The following is a 20717-nucleotide window of genomic DNA, read 5'->3' on the forward strand; positions in this document are numbered from 1 at the left end:
GGAAACAAAACAGTTTAAGTAGCTCTCTGAAACCTTGTATAAATTTGACAGAGATTCAATATTGTGTTGGACATGGTCAGAGCTTCACTTAGAATTGCACGGAATACCAAGAGGGTTGGTGTTTGCCATTTACTATCCCGTCCTTGCAGCTATTGGTCTTCCAGGTAATTATTGTAGTTAGTTACTCGCTGCGGGAATCACTGGTTAGCTGCATCTATTCTCCCACTTTAACAGTCACCCATCTTCAAAGATTCTTTACTCTTTGTCCAGTTTAAAGTGATGGATTACCCCACTTCGTGAGTAGATTTACTTCATTTTATTGATGTTTTTCTGTTTGGAATGTTTCTTAAATGCTTTCAATGTCTTAACGCCTCCATAATCCTTTCAATTGATGATTTCATTTTCTCTGACTTAAGAGTGTACATTTTTGTAAGATATTTAGGTCTAACAATGTCTTTTGTCTTACATGGATAACATACTCTATGATAATTGTGACAATTGTAACATAACGTTCCATTTTCTTTACTCAATACCCTGACTGATGAAGACCAGCACGCTAAATCCCTTTTCATCACTCTGTTTCCTTTGAAGCCATTTTCTCCGAACAATTTACATGTACTCCTCAGTTCGACAACACTCCTCAGGAACTCTAGTATTGGAAAAGCACTGCCGGTCAGTCAGCATCCCGGGTGCAGGATAGTCAACGTTTCGAGCATCAGCTCGTCATCAAAACGTTGACTCTCCTGCTACTCGGATGCTGCCTGACCAGCTGTGATATTCAAGTACCACACCTTTTGATTCAGATCTCCAGCATCTGCAGTACTCACTTTCTCCTTCTACTCAGGAACTGACCGTTTGCTGTGTAAGTTCTGCCGTGGTTTGACTTTCCAGAGTGCAACACCTCACATTTCTCTGTACTGAATTCCATTTGCTAATCGTCTTCCCACTTTCCCATCTGACCAAGATCCCAATGCAATTTTTAATGATCTTCCTCGCTATCAACGATACCTCCTAATTTTGTTTTTTTCTGCAATCTTACTGATCATGCCTAGCCTCCAGGAAATGATCCACTTTTGAATCCACTTGATAAAATTCCCTTGTATCCCATGTGCTTAGGCCTTTTTCGTATGTCACCAATGTGGACATTGTCAAAAGGTTTGTTATACTCCAATAAACTGCATTCTTTACCTCGTGAACACACCTAGTCATATCCTCAAAAAATCTATAAAATTTGAAAGGCATGACCTCTCTCTGATGAAAGCATCCACAGTTCATTCACAGGTCTCCTGGCTTGTTAATCTTGTTACCACCGGAGAAGGAGAATGTTGGGGTTCTATCCTACCCATTTCCTTTTGAACTGATCCAAATGCTTTTCTTCTCCATCCAGCGTGGACAGACCCTTCCTTATTTAACAAAGTGCTGCACCCTCCCAATCCAAAACTTCCGTTTTTTAAACTTAACTGTCTGTTTTTGTCCTGAAGAAGCTTAATTTTTACCATGTTTTGATCGCTGTCATGAAAATGCGAGCACCCACCACACCCACATTACCACCTGCATTAGCTGCCCGGCTTCATTCCCCAGAATTAGTCCCAAAACAACTTTGTGAACTCTGTGCATATTGGTCTGAAATGTCTTGTCGACGCATTTCAAGAAATCTCCTCCATCCAATTCCTTAACATTGTGTCTACAGCAGTTAACGATGGGAACATTGAAATCATTGCCCCTTTTGGTTTTATTTTTACACACCTCCATGTATTGGGCACAAATGCCCTCCTCAGTTTCCTGCTGACAAACTGGAAGTCTATAATAAACACGTCACAATGCAGATGACGCTTTTTACTTCCTTTTTCCTTTCTGCTGTATCCAGAAATCAACAATGCACTCCAATATACCATGTCTCGCTATTGCAGGAATTGACTCCTTAAATAGTACTGCAACACTTCCTCCTCTTTTACCTCCTTGTATGTCGCCTGGAGATTCTATATCCTGGAATGTTAGGTTAACAACCCTCCCGTCCCTCAACCACGTCGTTAGGATAGTTACAATCTCTGACTTTCATGACTTTAGTTCATCTGTTTATCGGTGATACTCTCAGAATTACAGTAAAAGCCAACCAGCCATGCCTTAGTCCCTTGAAAATTGATATCGTTGCACTCTCATTGACTTGATTGTTTCCCACACAATGCGACGCCCTTATTCTGCTAACGGTCTGTGGCCCCTTCCCCCTGCCGAATTAGGCCAAACTATTTTGATGTGAACCCAGTTCCATTGTGGCATTGGCAATAATCCTGAAGAAAAATTCTCATACACGATTATAGCTGTGTTGCAAATGATGTCAGTATTGTAATTATACGTGCCTATCAAATTATTATTTCTTTGCAAATGAAGGGCCACAGCATTATTCACACAGTCCATTTGGCGAATGACTGTACCGTAATTAACATGCTGATGTGGACCCATGGTGCCATTTCCATTGTCACATTGAACAAAGAACAATGCAACGTGGTACAGAGCGTTTGGCCCTCGGTTTTGAGCAGACCTGTGCAACCAATCTGAAGGCCATCTAACCCACACTATTGTATTTTCATCCGCGTGTTTATCCAATGCCCATTTAATTGCCCTTAATATTAGCGAGTCTATGACTTCACAATAAGTGAATTCTTCTCATTATATCACGTTGCAAATGTAGATCTATCACAGCATTGACTTCGACGGTGACACAGCAAATGTCAAATTAGTCAGTGATCCATTTGGCTGAAACAAGAAAATTTCTTACTGCTTGAATTGGACATTGTTTCACGTTGTTTATATCTTCTACAGTTTCTCTGCATTGAAGACGTATCACAGCTGATAGTATGACTTGCATGTTTTCTGTTTTAATTATTGTGGGGCGGCACGGTGGCTCAGTGGTTGGCACTGAACCTCACAGCACCAGTGACCTGGGTTCAATTCCTGTCTCGGGCAACTGTTTGCGTGGAGTTTTCACATTCTCCCCGTCTTTTCGTGGGTTTCCTTCCAGAGACCAAAGATGTGCAGGTTAGTGAATTGTCCATGCTAAATTGCACGTAGCGTTAGGTACATTAGTGAGGGGTAAATGTAGGGGAATGGGTATGGGGGGGTTGCTTTTTGGAGGATCGCTGTGGACTTGTTGGGCTGATGGACCTGTTTGCACACCCCTGTAGGGAATCTAATCATAAGGTATCACAGAATGACATAGATCAGTTATTTGTACCAACCAATTAAGCGTTACATCGGAGAGGTCGATATATCCAAATTAGACTGCAATACCTGTAATGTCCAATGTCTAGGTTGACACCAAAAATCTCAAGTATTTAGGAGAAAATCTCAGTATTTCATTAGTTTCCCGATGCCGATGTACTTGGCCAAATGTAATCACTGTTCAATTCATTCTGGTTGAACGTGTTCACGGAATTAGACGATCCACAACATGTGGAAAGAAGCCACGTCCCCAATAAATATGCAAAGACCATGCCACCCAGGCTCATCCGTAGCTATTCCTGTAACTCTACATTTATAAAGGGTAATTCACATCCACTGCATTTTCCTGGACAATACAGGCAATTTAGCATGGCCAATCCAATTCTCCTGCGCATCCTTGAACTGTGGGAGTAAATTGGAGCCCCTAAAGGGAACCCCGCAGCATTGTTGAGTAAATTGTATGCCAAAGTTGCCCAGAGTGAACAATTTCACAGCAATTCATTGGCAGCAGCCACATTTGATCACCAGTGAGACATTATCAACGGGTTTGTTAGTCTCCATACTTAAAGTTTCGATATAAAACCAAGTTAGCATTTTCATCAATTAAGTGATGTCATCTGATAGTTTCTACTGTATTTGAGTCTGTATTACTTTCAATGAGTATACAATTTTTTCTTTTTCTTCCAATAGATGTTATTTGTGGTTCAATTGTCTTTGACACACATTGTACAGTCATAGAGTCATAGAGATGTACAGCATGGAAACAGACCCTTCGGTGCGACCCGTCATTGCCGAGCAGATATCCCAAACCAATCTAGTCTCACCTGTCAACACCCGGCCCATATCCCTCCAAACCCTTCCTATTCATAAACACTTGCAAATGCCTTTTAAATGTTGCAATTGTACCAGCCTCCACCACTTCCTCTGGCAGCTGATTCCAGACACGTACGACCCTCTGTGTGAAAGCGTTGACCCTTAGCTCTCTTTACATCTTTCCCCTCTCCCTAAAACTATGCCCTCTAGTCCTGGACTCCGCAACCCCAGGGAAAAGAGTTAGTGCATTTACCGCATCTATGCTTCTCATAATTTTGCAAACCTCTGTGAGGTCATCCCTCAACGTCCAGCACTCCAGGGAAAACAGCCCCGGTATGTTCAACCTCTTCCTATAATTCAAATCCTCCAACCCTGGCAACATTCTTGTGAATATTTTCTGAAGCCTTTCAAGTTTCACAACAGCTTTCCAATTGGAAGGAGACCAGAATTGCATGCAATACTCCAACAGAGGTCTAACCAATGTCCTGTACAGCCACAACATGACTTCCCAACTCCTGTACTCAATACTCTGAACAAACGCCTTCTTCACTATACTATCCATTTGTGACTCCATTTTCAAGGACCTATGAACCTGCACTCCAAGGTCTCTTTGTACAGCAACACTCCCGAGGTCCTTATCATTAAGTGTATAAGTACTGCTAAGATTTGTTTTCCCAAATTGCAGAACCTCGCATTCATTTGAATTAAACTGCATCTGCCACTTCCAAGCCCTTTGGCCCATCTGGGCCAGATCCTGTTGTAACCTGAGATAACCCCCTTTGCTGTGCATTACACCTCCAATTTTGGTGTCATCTGCAAACCTCCTTCCTAGTTTAAATCCTCCTGAGCAGCTCTAGCAAATCTCCCTGCGAGTATAATAGTCCCCTGCCAATTTAGGTTCAATCCGTCCTTCTTGGACCAGTCACTTCTTCCCCAAAAGAGATTCAAATGATCCAAAAACGGGAAGCCTTCTCCCATACGCCAGCTCATCAGCCACGCATTCATCTGCTCTATCCTTTTATTTCTGCCCTCACTTGCTCGTAGCACCGGGAGTAATCCAGATATTACTACTCTTGAGAACCTCCTTTTCAAATTCCTGCTCAACTCTTGCCAATCACCCTTCCGAATCTCAAGTTTTTCCCTTCCGATGGCATTGGTTCCAATGTGGACAAAGACCTCTTGCTGGCCCCTCTCCCCCTTGAGAACATTCTGCACGCCCCTGAGACATCCTTGACCCTGGAACAATGAAAGCGACACACCATTCTGATTTTTTCGCTGCTGGCCACAGAAACGTCTGTCTATACCTCTGACTAGAGAATCCCCTAACACAATTGATCTCTTCGAACCGGACGTACCCCTCGTTGCATTGCATGTCTCATTCCCAGAAACTTGGCTGTTCGTGCTACGTTCCACTGAGAATCCATCATTCCCTACATTTTCCAAAAGAGAATACTTGTTTTAAATGTGTATAGCCACAGGAGACTCCTTCACAAGCTGCATATCTCTCTTACCTTTCCTGAAGTTAACCCATCTATGTGCCTGTAGCTGTGACTTTCGTCCCGTCCTTTAACTGCCATCCAACACATGCTGTTGCTGTTGCAAATTCCTCATTGCTTCTAAGTGTCTCTCCAACTGATCCATTCGATCGCATATGATTCGCAACGAACAGCACTCATGGCAGATGTAATCCGCAGTAATCTTAAACTCTGTTTAAACTCCCAAATCTGACAAGAAGCGCATATCACTCTACGAAAGGCCGTTTTTGCTCCTTCACAATCTCCAGACCCAGAAAATAACACCGTCGTATTTCTCGACAAAACTCTTCCCCGCATTAGATTAATAAGTCCGGCTTATATTTTAATTTTAATCAAGAGATAAATCTAAAAAAAATATAGTCAAGAAAGAACGCACTCTACTCACTGCTACAGACTTTCATTAATATCACTGCTGTAAAAATCAAGATCTCATCACGAAAATAGACATCATCGTTTTAATGTACAAGTCTATTTAGAGTCAAAATGTAACTTTTAGATTCACACAGTGTCACACACATAGTGTAAGTCAGACTAACTGGCTGTCTTGCTGTCTCTATTCCAGCTAATCTGGCAGTGATTATCATCCTGTGCCGAAGAAGATGCAGTCTCTCTGCATGTATTACGAACTACCTGGTGCCCATGGCAATAACGGATCACATGCTCATAGTCACAGCTGTAATATTAAACCGGATTGCTGGGATTAATTTCCCATACAGTTTCCTGTTTATTACCCCAGTATTCAGCCTCCGCTTGGCCTTTAATTATGCAGCTATTGACAGCTCTGCCTGGTTCACAGTGGCTTTTACCTTTGATAGATTTGTGGCTATTTGCTGCGAGAAGGGAAAAGTAAAGTATTGCACAGAGAAGGTGGCAGTGCGTGTGATCGGAATTATATCTGCACTGACCTGTTTAAAAAATGCCTTGGTTTTGCAGTGTAAGATTAATATTTTACACTTCACCAGCTTAGACTGTGTATGACCGGATGCGGCCCATTGCAAACCCATGTCTCCCCTTTATTCTGATTTTACTGCTGAATATTTTGAAGGTCAGACACATTCTATTGGCTAACAGAGCCCGCAGGAGACTGCGGGACCACAACAACAGGATGAATCGTGGTGATCCCGAAATGGAAAAGCGATGAAAATCAATTGTTTTACTTTTCACCATCTCAGGCACTTTTATCCTGTTATGTTTGTTATTTGTAATAACGATTATCTATGTGCGAGTTGCTAAGGTTGATACTTCTCAGGATCCGATTTAAGTGAAGATTCATTCCTTCTTGAAGAAACCGGATTCATGCTTGTCTTCTTGACTTCCTGTATCAATCCATTCATTTATGCTGGGACCCAAAGGAAAATCAGAGTCGAGTTAAGGAATGGGCTGAAATATCGCTGAGACTATTGAATCAATCGTTCAAAATCTGAAGATAGTGAAATCCTCGTGAGCTGTACACTATTTTCCAGCATGTTCACCAACTGACCGTGACATATATATTACCAGTGCACTCGGTTTAACCCTTCACCCAAAGAATAAACAGAGCACATTGCAACCGCTCCTCACCCCACATTTCAGGATTTGTAATTGGACGTTGATGTGTCGGACAACTTCAAATGATGGATTAAGTGATGGTTGGAATTCTGTATGTATATAAATATTGATTAATTTGTATGTTTAAACGTGTATTTATTCATCGGGTGTGGGAGTTACTGAAAAGCTGTGCACTCAGTTCTTTTAGCGATTCAGAATCCTGTTTGCCCTTTCAGCTTGAAAGAAGTCCTGCATCGTCTTCAACTGTCTTTTGAATCTCCGTCAGAACTCGCCACATTTATTTTCCCATATGAACTCATATGAACCATTGCAGCGGGAAGCAGCATGTCACGACAGACACTAATGAGTTCAGGAAGTTCCATTTGACATTCCAGTTTCTATTGTTCCGAGGTCAATGCTACAGACTTGGCGAATCACAGCGGCTGGCTTTCACTTGTGACAACTTCGAATTGACTACCATCTCAACATGTCAGAATTTAAGTGAAGAACATTAAGATGATTGTAAGCCCAATTTAGATATAATCATCAGAATATTTGAGGCCAACATCGACATCTCAGTGCAATTCATCACAAAACATTCTGTTACTCATAGGCAATAGACAATGTTGATTGTGATTTAAGCTGATATTATTTTGTGTTCCTCTGTGTAACTACCTGACATTTAAACAGCCAATCTGAAATTTACAGATTTGAATTGGAAGCACTATGTACAGAGTTCTAAGTCCGTATAAAATATTTTCAATGATTGAATCTATATTTCTCGAGTTACTGTGTGATTGCATTGCAGTTAGGGATTATATATAATATATGGACACACACACACACATGGACACAACACGCGCACACTCACACATTGGGTTTCCCATTTTTTCCGAAACATATTCGATGCTCAAACTGCATCCTAAGTTATAGAAGTTAGCATCAGTCGACATTGTCAAGTAATAGTCAGCCAATTCATGACTGCCTGCGAACAGAAATCTTCCAGCAGCAATGCAGACTGTGGAGAAAAGTGGCCAGTGATTTGTGCCTTTAGGATCTGATCGCAATAAAACAATGTGTTATGATGCTCTACATAGCATAACAGGAGACCGGAAATTCTTTTTGACCATTTCGCTGAAGACATCGATTTCAGGGGACTGTGTAATTTAGGTCAAGTCCAGAGGAAGGTACTGAAGCGAATACCTGATGATACGAACATAAATGTGAACGTCCGCAACCTTACAACGAGACACAGCCACAAGGGAAGGACGGGTTCAATTCAGAAGAAATATTTCATATTAGTAACAGGACAGGTTTTTCTTTCTTTGCTGCGAGCCCCTAATCTGTGAAGGCAATTCATAAGCTGCTGGAACTGACTTTAAATTCAGATTATCAGAACTGGAAAGTCAGACTCTATCTCAAATGCCAGATATTGGAATGTGAGCAATTTGTGATCTGATCTGTTTTCTTTGAAGAAATAGGAAGAACAGCATCTGGTAAAGGTGTGGCTAATGTTTCAGTAAAACATCTCAAAGCGAAATAGCAGTGATACTTCATTCGGGTTGAAGGGCTGCAAATGATATTTATGGGGAAATGAGTAAGTTTTGCTCTTTTTTGCTTATTAATTGTCAACAAAATTTGTTTCGTTTTGGGAATAATTGTACTGAAAAAATGACACAGTAAAACTTCAAAAATAAAACTTGTAATCATGGAATTGGGAGACTGGCGCATATTCAAGAACACATTGGCTGACGTAAATAACCATGCCATTCCAGGTTACAGATGTAATTATCAAGTGTGGAAAAGACTGTGAGCCATGGAAGTTAATCCACATGTTCCTCAACTGGAAACTATGAATGAACCGGGATATCCCTTGACTACAAAAGTAAGATTTCACTCTGGGAGCTGATCTGCTCAGTGTTAGCACCATATGGGATGAAAACATTTTATTACATTTCTCTCAAACTCTGTATCATGATAAACGTTGCAGCTCATCATCTGTTCAAATCAAGAGCAGACATATTGGACTTTATTGTACCAAGGACAATGTTACCCTGAGACACTGTCTTGCTGAATAGATGAAAGCAAATATTTTTTCCAATGAGTTAAGTTTGAAATTGATAATATTTTAAAACCATCATGAATTCTTCAGTGTACTAAATGTTAAGTTGATTTTAATAATGAAGACAGCCACATTCACTATATTTACAGAACCACCTGAACAACCACGGTACACAGTCAAGGATCCCACGACGCCAAATCTCGTCGGTTCTTCAGAAAATCAGAATACAATGCTGTGTTCCTCCTTCTGACCTATATGCACCCAGTACAGCAAGTGGAACAGTGCTGATCCGAGGCGATGGAACAGTTTCTATAGAACTGTTTGGAATTGGTAGACTATCCATACTCAAGAACCCAGAAGCCAACGTAAGGGAATATGCAAACTTTAATAGTATCATAGTAATCGCAACAGCAGTAAGCCATTTGGCCCATTGAGCCTCCTCTGCTACTGATTAAGATCATGGCTGATCTATACATCATCTCAGCTCCTCCTGCCTGCATTATCCCCATAACCTTTAATTCCCCTACCATGAAAATCCCATCCAATTGTGTCTTGATTATATTTAATGAAGCTGCCTCGACGACTTCCTTGGGCACAAAATTCCACAGACTCACTACTTTCTGGGAGATGCTGTTCTTCCTCATTTCTGTCTTAAATCTACTCTCCTAATCTTGAGTCCATGTTCCCTAGTCCTAGTCTCAACCAGCAGGGAAAGAGTTTGTCGGCCTTTATATTATCGATCCATTTCATCATTTTATACTTATCTCTAATATCCCCTATCAGTCTTCCAAGTTCTAGCGACAACAGTCCCAGGCGGCTGAACCTTTCACAGAGGAATACAGTAATAGAGTCATAGAGACAAACAACACGGAAATAGACCCTTCAGTCCAACTTGTCCATGCTGATCAGATATCCCAACCCAATCTAGTCCCACTTTCTTGCACCTGGCGCATATCCCCCCAAACTCTTTCTATTCATATACCCATCCAAATGCCGTTTAAATGTTGCAATTGTATCAGCCTCCACCACTTCCTCATTCCATACACGTATCACGCTCTATGTGAAAAGATTGCTCTTTGGGTTTCTTTTATACCTATTCCCTCTCACCCTAAAACTCTGGCCTTCAGTTCAATTTATCCAATCCATGCCCCTCATGATGTTGTAAACATCTACAAGGTTATCCCTCATCCTCCGACACTCCAGGGAAAACAGTCCCAGCGTATTCAGCTTGTCACGATACCTCAAATTCTGCCACCCTTGCAACATACTTGTAAATATGTACTGAACCCTTTCAAGTTTCACAACATTTTTTCCGAACAGGAAGGAGAACACAATTGCAAACAATATTCCTTAAGTGGCCTGACCAATGTTCTATGCTGCCGCAACGACCTCCCAACTCTTGTACTCAATACTCTGACCAATAAAGGAAAGCATACCAAGCACCTTCTTCACTATCCTATCTACCTGCGACTCCACTTTCAAGGAGCTATGAACCTGCACTCCAAGGTCTCTTTGTTCAGCAACACTCCCCAAGAGCTTAGCACGAAGTGTATAAGCTCTGCTCATAATTGCTTTCCCAAAATTCAGCAGCTCAAATTTCTCTAAATAAAATTCCATCTGCCACTTCTCAGACCACTGGCCCACCGGATCAAGATCCCGTTGAATTCTGAAGTAACCTTCTTCGCTAACACCTCCAATTTTGGTGTTATCTGCTGACTTACTAACTATTCCTCTAATGCTCACATCCAAATCATTTATATAAATAATGGAAAGTAGTGGACCAAGCACCGATTCTTGTGACAATCCACTGATCACAGGCCTCCACTCTGAAAAACAACCTTCTACCACCACACTCTGCCTTTTACCTTTAAGCTAGTTCTATATCTAACTGGCTAAATATCCGTGTATTGCGTGAGATTTCACCTTGCTAACCAGTCTCCCATGGGGAACCTTGTCGAACGCTTTACTGAATTCCATATAAATCACATCTACTGCTCTGCACTCATCAATCCTCTTTGTTACTTCTTCAGAAAACTCAATCAAGTTTGTGAGACATGATTTCCCACGCACAAAGCCATCTTGACCACCCTAATTAGTCCTTGACTTTACAAATGCATGCACATCCTCTCCCTCAGGATTCCCTTCAACAGCTTGCCCACCACTGACGTCAGGCTCACTGGTCTGTGGTTCCCTGGCTTGTCCTGACTATGTTTCTTAAACAGTAGCACCATATTAGACAACCTCCAGTATTCTGGCACCTCAGCTGAGACTATAGATGATTCAAATAGCTCAGTGACAGCCCCAGCAATCACTTCGCTTGCTTCGCACAAATTCCTGGGGTGCACCTAATCATGTCTGGTGATTTATCCACTTTCATGCGTTTCAAGATGTCCAGCAGTTCCTCCTCTGAAATAATATTTTTCAAGACGTAACCATCTATTTCCCGAGATTCTATATATTCCATTTCATTTTCCACAGTTAATACTGATGCAAAATGCTCTCCTCAACGGGTAACTCTGGTATGAATCTGGAGAACCTCCTCTGTACCACCTCAGAAATCATTATATTCTTCCTCAAATAAGGAACCCAAGAAATACGCACAATACACCAGGTGTGGCCACACAATCACCTTGTGCAGTTGCAGCAGGTCCTCCCTGCTCTTCTGGAACTCCTAAAATACAACATCAACCTGTTCCCCTCCATCCACCCCGATTGTCACATTCTCGAGAACTCCATTGAATTTGTCAAACACGACCATCCATTCCTCCATCTATGCTGCTCGTACCTGATGCAACCGTCTCTATGCAGACATCTCACTTTTCCTTCTTTAATCTGCATTTTCTCGATTACAGATGTAGAACCGACTGGCAGATAGTTACCAGCCTTTGGCCGACACGCTTTTTTTTTAACAACACGCTGTCTTCCAGTCCACTGGAACCTGCCCGGAGTCCAGTGAATTTTCGTAATTTACCACTAATGCATATACTATAACTTCCAGCATTTCTTTCTGTAACCTGGGATGCATTGCATCAGGACCAGGGAACTTATTTCCCTTTAGGTCCTCATGTCTGCTGAACAATATCACTGCAGTGTTAACAATTGACTTGTGGTCCTCACCTCCTGACATATCCTTAACATTATTCTTTGGCATTAACAAGTGTGGAAAAGATTGAGTGCCAAAGATGTTAACCTGTATGTTGCTCAACTGGTCACAATGGATGAACTGGGAGATCCTGTCACTCCTGAAGTCTGGTTGTGAGGTGTTCAAATGTGATGATCATGACCTTTCATAGGAAATCCTCTGTCAGGACAATGGAAATGTCAAGTGGCAATACCGGACTACATTAGTGACCCAAACTAACTGCATGGACTCCTACCAACTGTGGGAAGGCTTGTGTGACCAAATGAGCTGCAGAGCAGAAAGGAACAAAAAATCAGACAAAAGCACATCTCTGCCTAATGCGCCAAATCCATTTTATGCTCCAGTAGTTCATTCAAATGATGTCCCCTCCCACTCACAGACTGAGACATAACTGTTCCACCAGTCCCCGCAGCAGACACAGAGAGGGTTTTTTGAGGGTGAACCCAACTAATGCGATGGTCCCAAGTGGAGTCTCTGGCCATGCATTCAGATCATGTGTGTACTAGCTAAAGGACATATTTGCTGACATTACTTACCTCTCCTTATTATGAATTGAAGACTCCACCTGCTTCAAGAACATCGCCATCATCCCAATGTCACAGAAATCTTCTTCAGTATTTCCAGTGCCTACTGCCCAGCGCCGCTGACCCCCATTATTATAAAGTGCTACAAGAGGTTAGTCAAGGCTCACATCAACCCTAACCTCCCAGCCTACCTATCATGGCAACAGCTCCACCTGACAGATTCAATTTACCTGGAACTGCACTCACTCCTGAATAACAAGGGTAACTAACTCAGTATCCCACCTATGGACTTAAATTTCCACCGTCAATGCCATAATTCCAAGAAACTGATCTCCAGACTTTGAGATCTCTGTTCCGCCCTCTATTACTGGACCCTTGACTTCCTGACCACAGACCGCAATCAGTGAGAATGGGCACCCAGACTTTCTACACAACAATCTTCAAATTCGCCACTCCAATCCCTTTGCTACGCTGCCTCTGAACTCATGACTGTGTGGTACCATTCTGTGGTAGCTCCATCTACAAGATCACTGATGATACCGCCATCATAAGCAAGATCTCGCTCAAAGACGAGAAAGAGTGCAGGTAAAGGACAGAGTGCATGCACTCATGGTGTGAAAATACCAATCGGTCCCTGAATGTCTGCAAGACGACAACACTGGTCATATGGGCCTTTGGGGTGGGTGTGCGGGGAGGGGGCAAGGGACTATATACATTAATGGTGCTGAGGTGGAGATGCTCGAGTCCTGAGACGTGCTTATCACCAACAATCTGCCCTGGTCAACACAGTTTGATGCTACTGTTAAGAAAGCACAACACAGCCTCCATTCCTCCAGAGGTGAATGAAATGGCAGAGTTTAGATTCCTGTTGTCCTGATTGTCAGCTTGTTTCGTTCTGATTATCACTTGCTGCTGATGCTGCTTTTGTGTGCAAGTGATCATGCATTCATATATTTATAGAGTCCTACAGCACGGGTCAGGCCCTTTGTACCAAACTGTTCCACGAGGACCAACATGCCCCATTTGGTAGTTTAACCAAGGAGACAACTCATTGTTATATATTTTTGGTGCTGCTCTTGGAATGCCCTCCTGCTCTCTCCATTGAACTGGATTTGATTGCAATGGTTGATTGTGGTACATGACGTGCGATGAGGTTGAAAATTGCGTTGGAGTGCCATTCGACTGTGATTGATGCTCATAGCGCCTCCTCGTAACCAGAATTGAGTGGGTAGATCTGGACAAATCTTATCTCATTTAGTCCGGTGGTAGTATTACACAACACCATGGAGAGCATTCTCAATGTGAAGACAAGAACCTTCCCTTCACAAGGACTGTGTGGTGGACACTCTTACTGATACTGTCATGACAAATGCAACTGCAGCTGGCAAGGATGAGGTCGAATATGTATTTCCCTCTGGTTGGTTCACTCCCCACCAGTCACAAACTAGTTTAGCAATCATGGACATTACGAAACAACCAGTTCGATCTGAATGCTGCTGCTGCTGAGTCACTGTTCATGTCAAACACTGAAATCCCCGGCCAGAGTGCATTCTGCACCCTTGCCACCGTCAGTGCTTCTCAAAGTGTCTAAGTTATTCTCACAGAGAGTTAGAAACACATTGTGCCTGATTGGTGATCACGCTCTCTGAGAGTAGTCTACTTGAACTTGCTTGCGTTTTTCAAGAAAAATGTGCGTTTCTGACTGAAGTCAGGGGTTAATCCCATTGATTTGGTCTGTTTCCAGCATCGAAACAACTAGCTCGTTTTTCAAAGAAAACGAAATACTAACTGGATTATGCCGGACATTGTTTTAGACACATCCCTGGTTCTATGAAAAAAACCTATTCTGTCAAAACATAAGGACCATCTGAGCAATAGTTGATGCCATCTCTTTCCTTAAAGTAAATTGGTTACTGTAAAAACAACCCAGTTTAATTAGCTCCCTGGAGGCTGAAACCTTGTATAAATTTGCCAGGTTTTCAATATTGTGTCGGACACGGCCAGAGTTTCGCTTAGAAATGCATGGAATACCAAGAGGGTTGGTGTTTGCCATTTTACTATCCTGGCCTTGCAGCTATTGGCATTCCAGGTAATTATTGGAGTTCGTTCCTCGCTGCGGAAATCACTGGTTAGCTGCATCTATCCTCCCACTTTTACTGTCATCCATCTTCAAAGAGTCTTTACTCTTTGTCCCGTTTAATGTGATGTATTATTCCACTTGATTTTGCTGATGCGTTAGTTTTGGAATGTTTTTTAAATGCTTTCATTGTCTTAACGCATCTATAATTCATTCAATTTGATGATTTCATTTTCTCTGAATTCAGAGTGTACATTCTTGTAATATATTGATATCTAATAATGTCTTTTGTATCGCATGGATAACATATTCTAAGTTCCACCTCATAAATAACTGAGACAACTGAAACATAATGTTCCATTTCTTTTACTCAAAACCTTAACTGATGAATGCCAGCACGCTAAATCCCTTTTCACCACTCTGTTTCCTTTGAAGCCGTTTCCTCCGAGCAATGTACATGTACTCCTCAGTTCGACAACACTCCTCAGGATCTGTCGTACTGAGAAAGCACAGCCAGTCAGTCAGCATCCCGGGTGCAGGATAGACGACGTTTCGAGCATCAGTTCGTCATCAGGAATGCATTTTTCTCAAAACGTTGACTCTCCTGCTCCTCGGAGCTGCCTGACCTGCTGTGCTATTCAAGTACCACACCTTTGGCTCTCCAGCATCTGCAGTACTCACTTTCTCCTTCTACTCAGGAACGGACCGTTTGCTGTATAAGTTCTGCCGTGGTTTGACTTTCCAGAGTGCAACACCTCACATTTCTCTGTACTGAATTCCATTTGCTAATCGTCTTCCCACTTTCCCATCTGACCAAGATCCCAATGCAATTTTTAATGATCTTCCTCGCTATCAACAATACCTCATAATTTTCTATCATCTGTAAACTTACTGATCATGCCTACTGCATTCACATGCAGATCATTGATGGAAGTAACAAATAACAAAGAGCACAGCACCGACCCCTTTGGCACAACATTAGTCACAGGCCTGAAGTCCACAACCATTCTCGCTGCGTCCCTCAATCGAGCCAACTTTGAATCTAATCATCTTGCTCTCCTTGGATTGCACGTGGCCTAACCTTACAGACTATTCACCTGGAAATGATCCAATTTTGAATCCACTTGAACAAATTCCCTTGTTTCCCATGTGCTTTGGCCTTCTTGATTAGCAACCAATCTGGGAACTTGTCAAAAGCTTTGTTATACTCCATATAAACTACATTCACTGCACTACCCTCATGTACACACCTCGCCATATCCTAAAAAAACTATAAAATTTGAAAGCCGTGACCTCTCTCTGATTAAAACACCCTCAGTTCATTCACAGGTCTTCTGGCTTGTTAGTCTTGCTACCACCGTAGAACGAGAATGTTGGGCTTCTATCCTACCCATTTCCTTTTGAACCGATCCAAATGCTTTTCTCCTCCATCTAGCTTGGACAACCCTTCCTTATTTAACTAAGCGCTGCACCCTCCCAATCCAAACTTTCATTTTTTTTTAACTTAAATGCCCGTTTTTGTTCGGAAGAAGCTTAATTTTTACCATGCTTTGATCGGTGTCATGAAAATGCGAACACACACTACTCCCACATTACCACCTGCATTTGGCTTCATTCCCCAGAATTAGGAGCCAAACTTTGTACCTTGTTGTACTCTGTACATATTGGTCTGAAACGTCTTGTCAACACATTTCAAGAAATCCACTCCATCCAATTCCTGAACATTGTGTCTGCAGCAGTTGAGGATGGGAACGTTGAAATCACTGCCCATTTTGGTTTTATTTTTACACACCTCCATGTGTTGGGCACAAATGTTCTCCTCAGTTTCTTGCCTACACTCCATACGTCTATAATAAACACGTCACAATGCAGATGACGCTTTTTAATTCCTATGCTGAATCCAGAAATCAACAATAGACCCTCCAAGATATCATCTTTCGCTATTGCAGGAATTGTCAACTTAAATGGTACTGCAAGACCTCCTCCTCTTTTACCCCTTTGTGTGTCGCCTGAAGATTTTATATCCTGGAATGTTAGGATATCAACCCTGCACATCCCTTAACCACGTCTTTGAGATGGTTACTGTGTCAGACTTTCATGACTTCAGTTCATCTGTTTATCTGTGATACTCTCAGAAATAAAACAAACGCCCACTAGCCATGTTTCATCCTCTTGAAAATTGATAAAGTTGCACCGCCATTGACTTGATTTTTTACCAAACGATGAGGCGCCCTTATTCTGCTCACAGTCAGTGGTCCTTCCTCTTCCCCCCCCCAACCACCACCCCCACCCCCCCCCCCCACCCCGCCACCACCGCCGAATGAGGCTAAACTATTATGAAGGAAGCCCAGTTCCATTTTGGCAATGTTCCTGTGGATAAATTCTCATACATCACTAAAAACTGTGATGCAAATGATGTCAGTGTGCAACTAAAAGTGCCTACCAAATATTTATTTTTGTGAAAATGAAGGGCTACAGTATTTTTCACACAGTCCATGTGGCGAATGACTGGACCACAATTAGCATGCTGATGTGAACTCAAAGTGCTCTTTCCATTGTCACATGGAATATTGAACAGGGGAAAATGAGGACTGCAGATGCTGGAGACCAGAGCTGAAAATGGGTTGCTGGAACAGCGCAGCAGGTCAAGCAGCATCCAAAAAGCAAGAGAATCGACGTTTCGGGCATGAGCCCTACTTCAGGAATCCTGAAGAAGGGCTCATGCCCGAAACGTCGATTCTCCTGCTCCTTGGATGCTGCCTGACCTGCTGTGCTTTTCCAGCAACACATTTTTAACTTAGCCTATTTATTGCCCATTGTACCATATCCCCTTATCCAATGCCTATTTAAATGTCCTTAATGTTGGCGCGTCTATGACTTCATTGTGGGTGAAGTCACCGTGTGACTATAGACGTATGACAGCATTGGTTTCGACAGTAGCATAGTAAATATGAGGTTTAGAGCTGATACGTTTGTTTGAAACGAGAAAATTGTCTTCGTCTGACTGGTCTTGAACCATTGTGAGTCGCATCTTTGCTCATTGACCAGAAGTTCTAGATTTGCATCTCATTCATTTTTTTTGTGTGGCCCACGCAATGAACCTTCATGATGTAGATGAATAGGTTAAATGCCATCTTTCATCTTATTTCCAGCTATCTCAATCAGTTTTCGAATGCATTTGTTGAAGGTGCATCATTAAGCATTGAAAGGTGAACAGATATACATGTAATCTGAACAGCTCCTTCAACTGATTGGTTCATGCTTGTCCAGACCTCACAGGGCGATATTTCTGTCCTCAGTCTCCAAAAGTCACTCTTTCAACTCATCTCTCCTCTTCCACATGCACTATCAAGGAAGATTCTGAATTTCTTACTCTGAATTGAGATTTTTTTCTCGTCCTAGAATTGGACATTATTTCACATTGATCATGTCTTCTACCGTTTCTCTGCATTAAGTATGTTTTACAGCTGATAGTGCCTCTTGCATGGTCTCTGCTTTAATTATTCACAACAGAATGACGTTGATCAGTTATTTGTACCACGTGATGCCCCACCAAGCAAGCATTACATCGTAGAAGTCAATATATCTGAATTAGACTGCAATACCTGTCATGTCCAATGGTCCACATCGACACCAAAAATCTCAAGTAATTCGGAGAAAATTTCAGTGTTTTATTCGTTTCTAGATGCTGATATTCTCTGCATTATAAGGCAAATTTAATTGCCATTCACTTCATTCTGTTTGAACGTATTCATAGAATCAGACACTCTACACAGTGCGAAAAGTAACCATTTACCCATTAATTCCGCACAGACCATGCCACCAGACCCATTCCGTAGCTATTCCTGTAGCTCTACTTTTACCATAAGTAATCCACCTCGCCTGCGTATTCCTGGACAATACAGGCAATTTAGAATGGCTAATCCACTTCTCGTGCACATCCTTGGACTGTGGGAGTAAAGTGTTGGAAGCCCACAGTATTGCTGAGTAAACTGAATGCCAATGTTGGCCAAAGTGAACAATTTCACATCAATTAATCCGAAGGATCCATCTTTGATCTCTACTGAGACATTGCCCACGGGTTTGATAATCTCCATAATGAATGTTTTGATGTATAAGCACGTTAAAATTATCATCAATTATGTGATGTCACTAGATAATTTCTTCTGTATTTTAGTTTGTGTTTCTTTCAATGAGTTTTTTTTTCTTAGTCTTCCAATATATGTCTATGTCGACTCAATTGTCATTGACACACATTAATATCACTGCTGTAAAAATCAAGATCTCTTCATAAAAAATATACACAGTATTAGTAAAATGTATAATTTCATTTGGAGTCAAATATGCAACTTGATGTTTTGTACAGTGTCTCACATACATTCTAAATGTCAGACAGTCTCTCTCTCTCTTGTTCTCTCTATTCCAGCTAACCTGGCAGTGATTATCATTCTGTGTCGAAGGAGATGCTGTCTCTCTGCATGCATTACCTACTACCTGGTATCCATGGCAATAACGGATCTCATGCTCCTAGTCACAGCTGTAAGATTAAACCGGATTGCTGGGATTTATTTCCCATGCAGCTTCCTGTTTATCACCCCAGTATGCAACCGTCGCTTGGTCACACAGCTGTCATGTCCAGTGGTCCAGGTCTACACCAAAAATCACAAATGTTTAGGAGACAATCTCAGTCATTCATTAGTTTCCCGATGCCGATGCACTCTGCATTTTAGGAAAAAATAATCACCATTCACTTCACTCCGCTTGAACATATTCACAGACTTAGACAATCTATAGCGTGTGCAAAAAAGCCATTTATCCAATACGTCTGCAATATACATGCCACCTAGATCCATCCGGAGCTACTCCTGGAAGGCGTGCATTTATAAAAGGTTACTCCACATCCACTGCATATTCCTGGACAATACAGGCAATATAGCATGGCCAATCCACGTCTCCTTGACATCCTTGGACTGTGGGAGTAAATTTGAGCACCTGAAGTTAAATCCACAGTATTGTTGAGTAAATTGTATGCCCAATGCGAAAAATTCACGACAATTCATTGGAACAGCCACATTCGATCACCACTGAGACTTTGTCCACGTGTTTGGTAGTCCCCATCCTTAAAGTTTAGCTATAAAACCTCGTTAACATTTTCATCAATTACGTGATGTCATCTGATTATTTCTTCTGTATTTGAGTTTGTGTAACTTTCAATGATATTTCAATTTTTGTCTTTGTCTTCCAATATATGTAATTTGTCGGTTCAACTGTCTTTGACACACATTACAGAGTCATAGACTCATGGAGATGTACAGCATGGAAACAGACCCTTCGGTCCAACCCGCCCATGCTGACCAGATATCCCAACCCAATCTAGCCTCACCTGCCATTACCAGGCCCATATCCCTCCAAATCCTTCCGATTCATATAGCCTTGCAAACGCCTTTTAGAAGTTGCAATTTTATCAGCCTCCACCACTTTTTCTGGCAGCTCATTCCATACAAGTACCATCCTCTGCCTGAAAAAGTTGCCTCTTATGTCTCTTTTACATCTTTCCCCTCTCAACGTTAACCTATGCCCTCTAGTTCTGGACTCCCCGACCCCAGGGAAAAGACTTTTTTCTATTTCTCCTATCCATGCCCCTCATGACTTTGTATACCTGTATGAGGTCACTCCTCAACTTCTGACGCTTCAGGGAAAAACAGCCTGTTCAGCCTCTCCCTATAGCTCAAATTCTCCAACCCTGTCAACATCCTTCTTAATCTTTTTTGAAGCTTTTCAAGTTGCACAACAGGTTTCCAATAAGAAGGAGACAAGA

This window comes from Hemiscyllium ocellatum, assembly GCF_020745735.1.
Source record: "Hemiscyllium ocellatum isolate sHemOce1 chromosome 27 unlocalized genomic scaffold, sHemOce1.pat.X.cur. SUPER_27_unloc_5, whole genome shotgun sequence".
NCBI lineage: Eukaryota > Metazoa > Chordata > Chondrichthyes > Orectolobiformes > Hemiscylliidae > Hemiscyllium > Hemiscyllium ocellatum.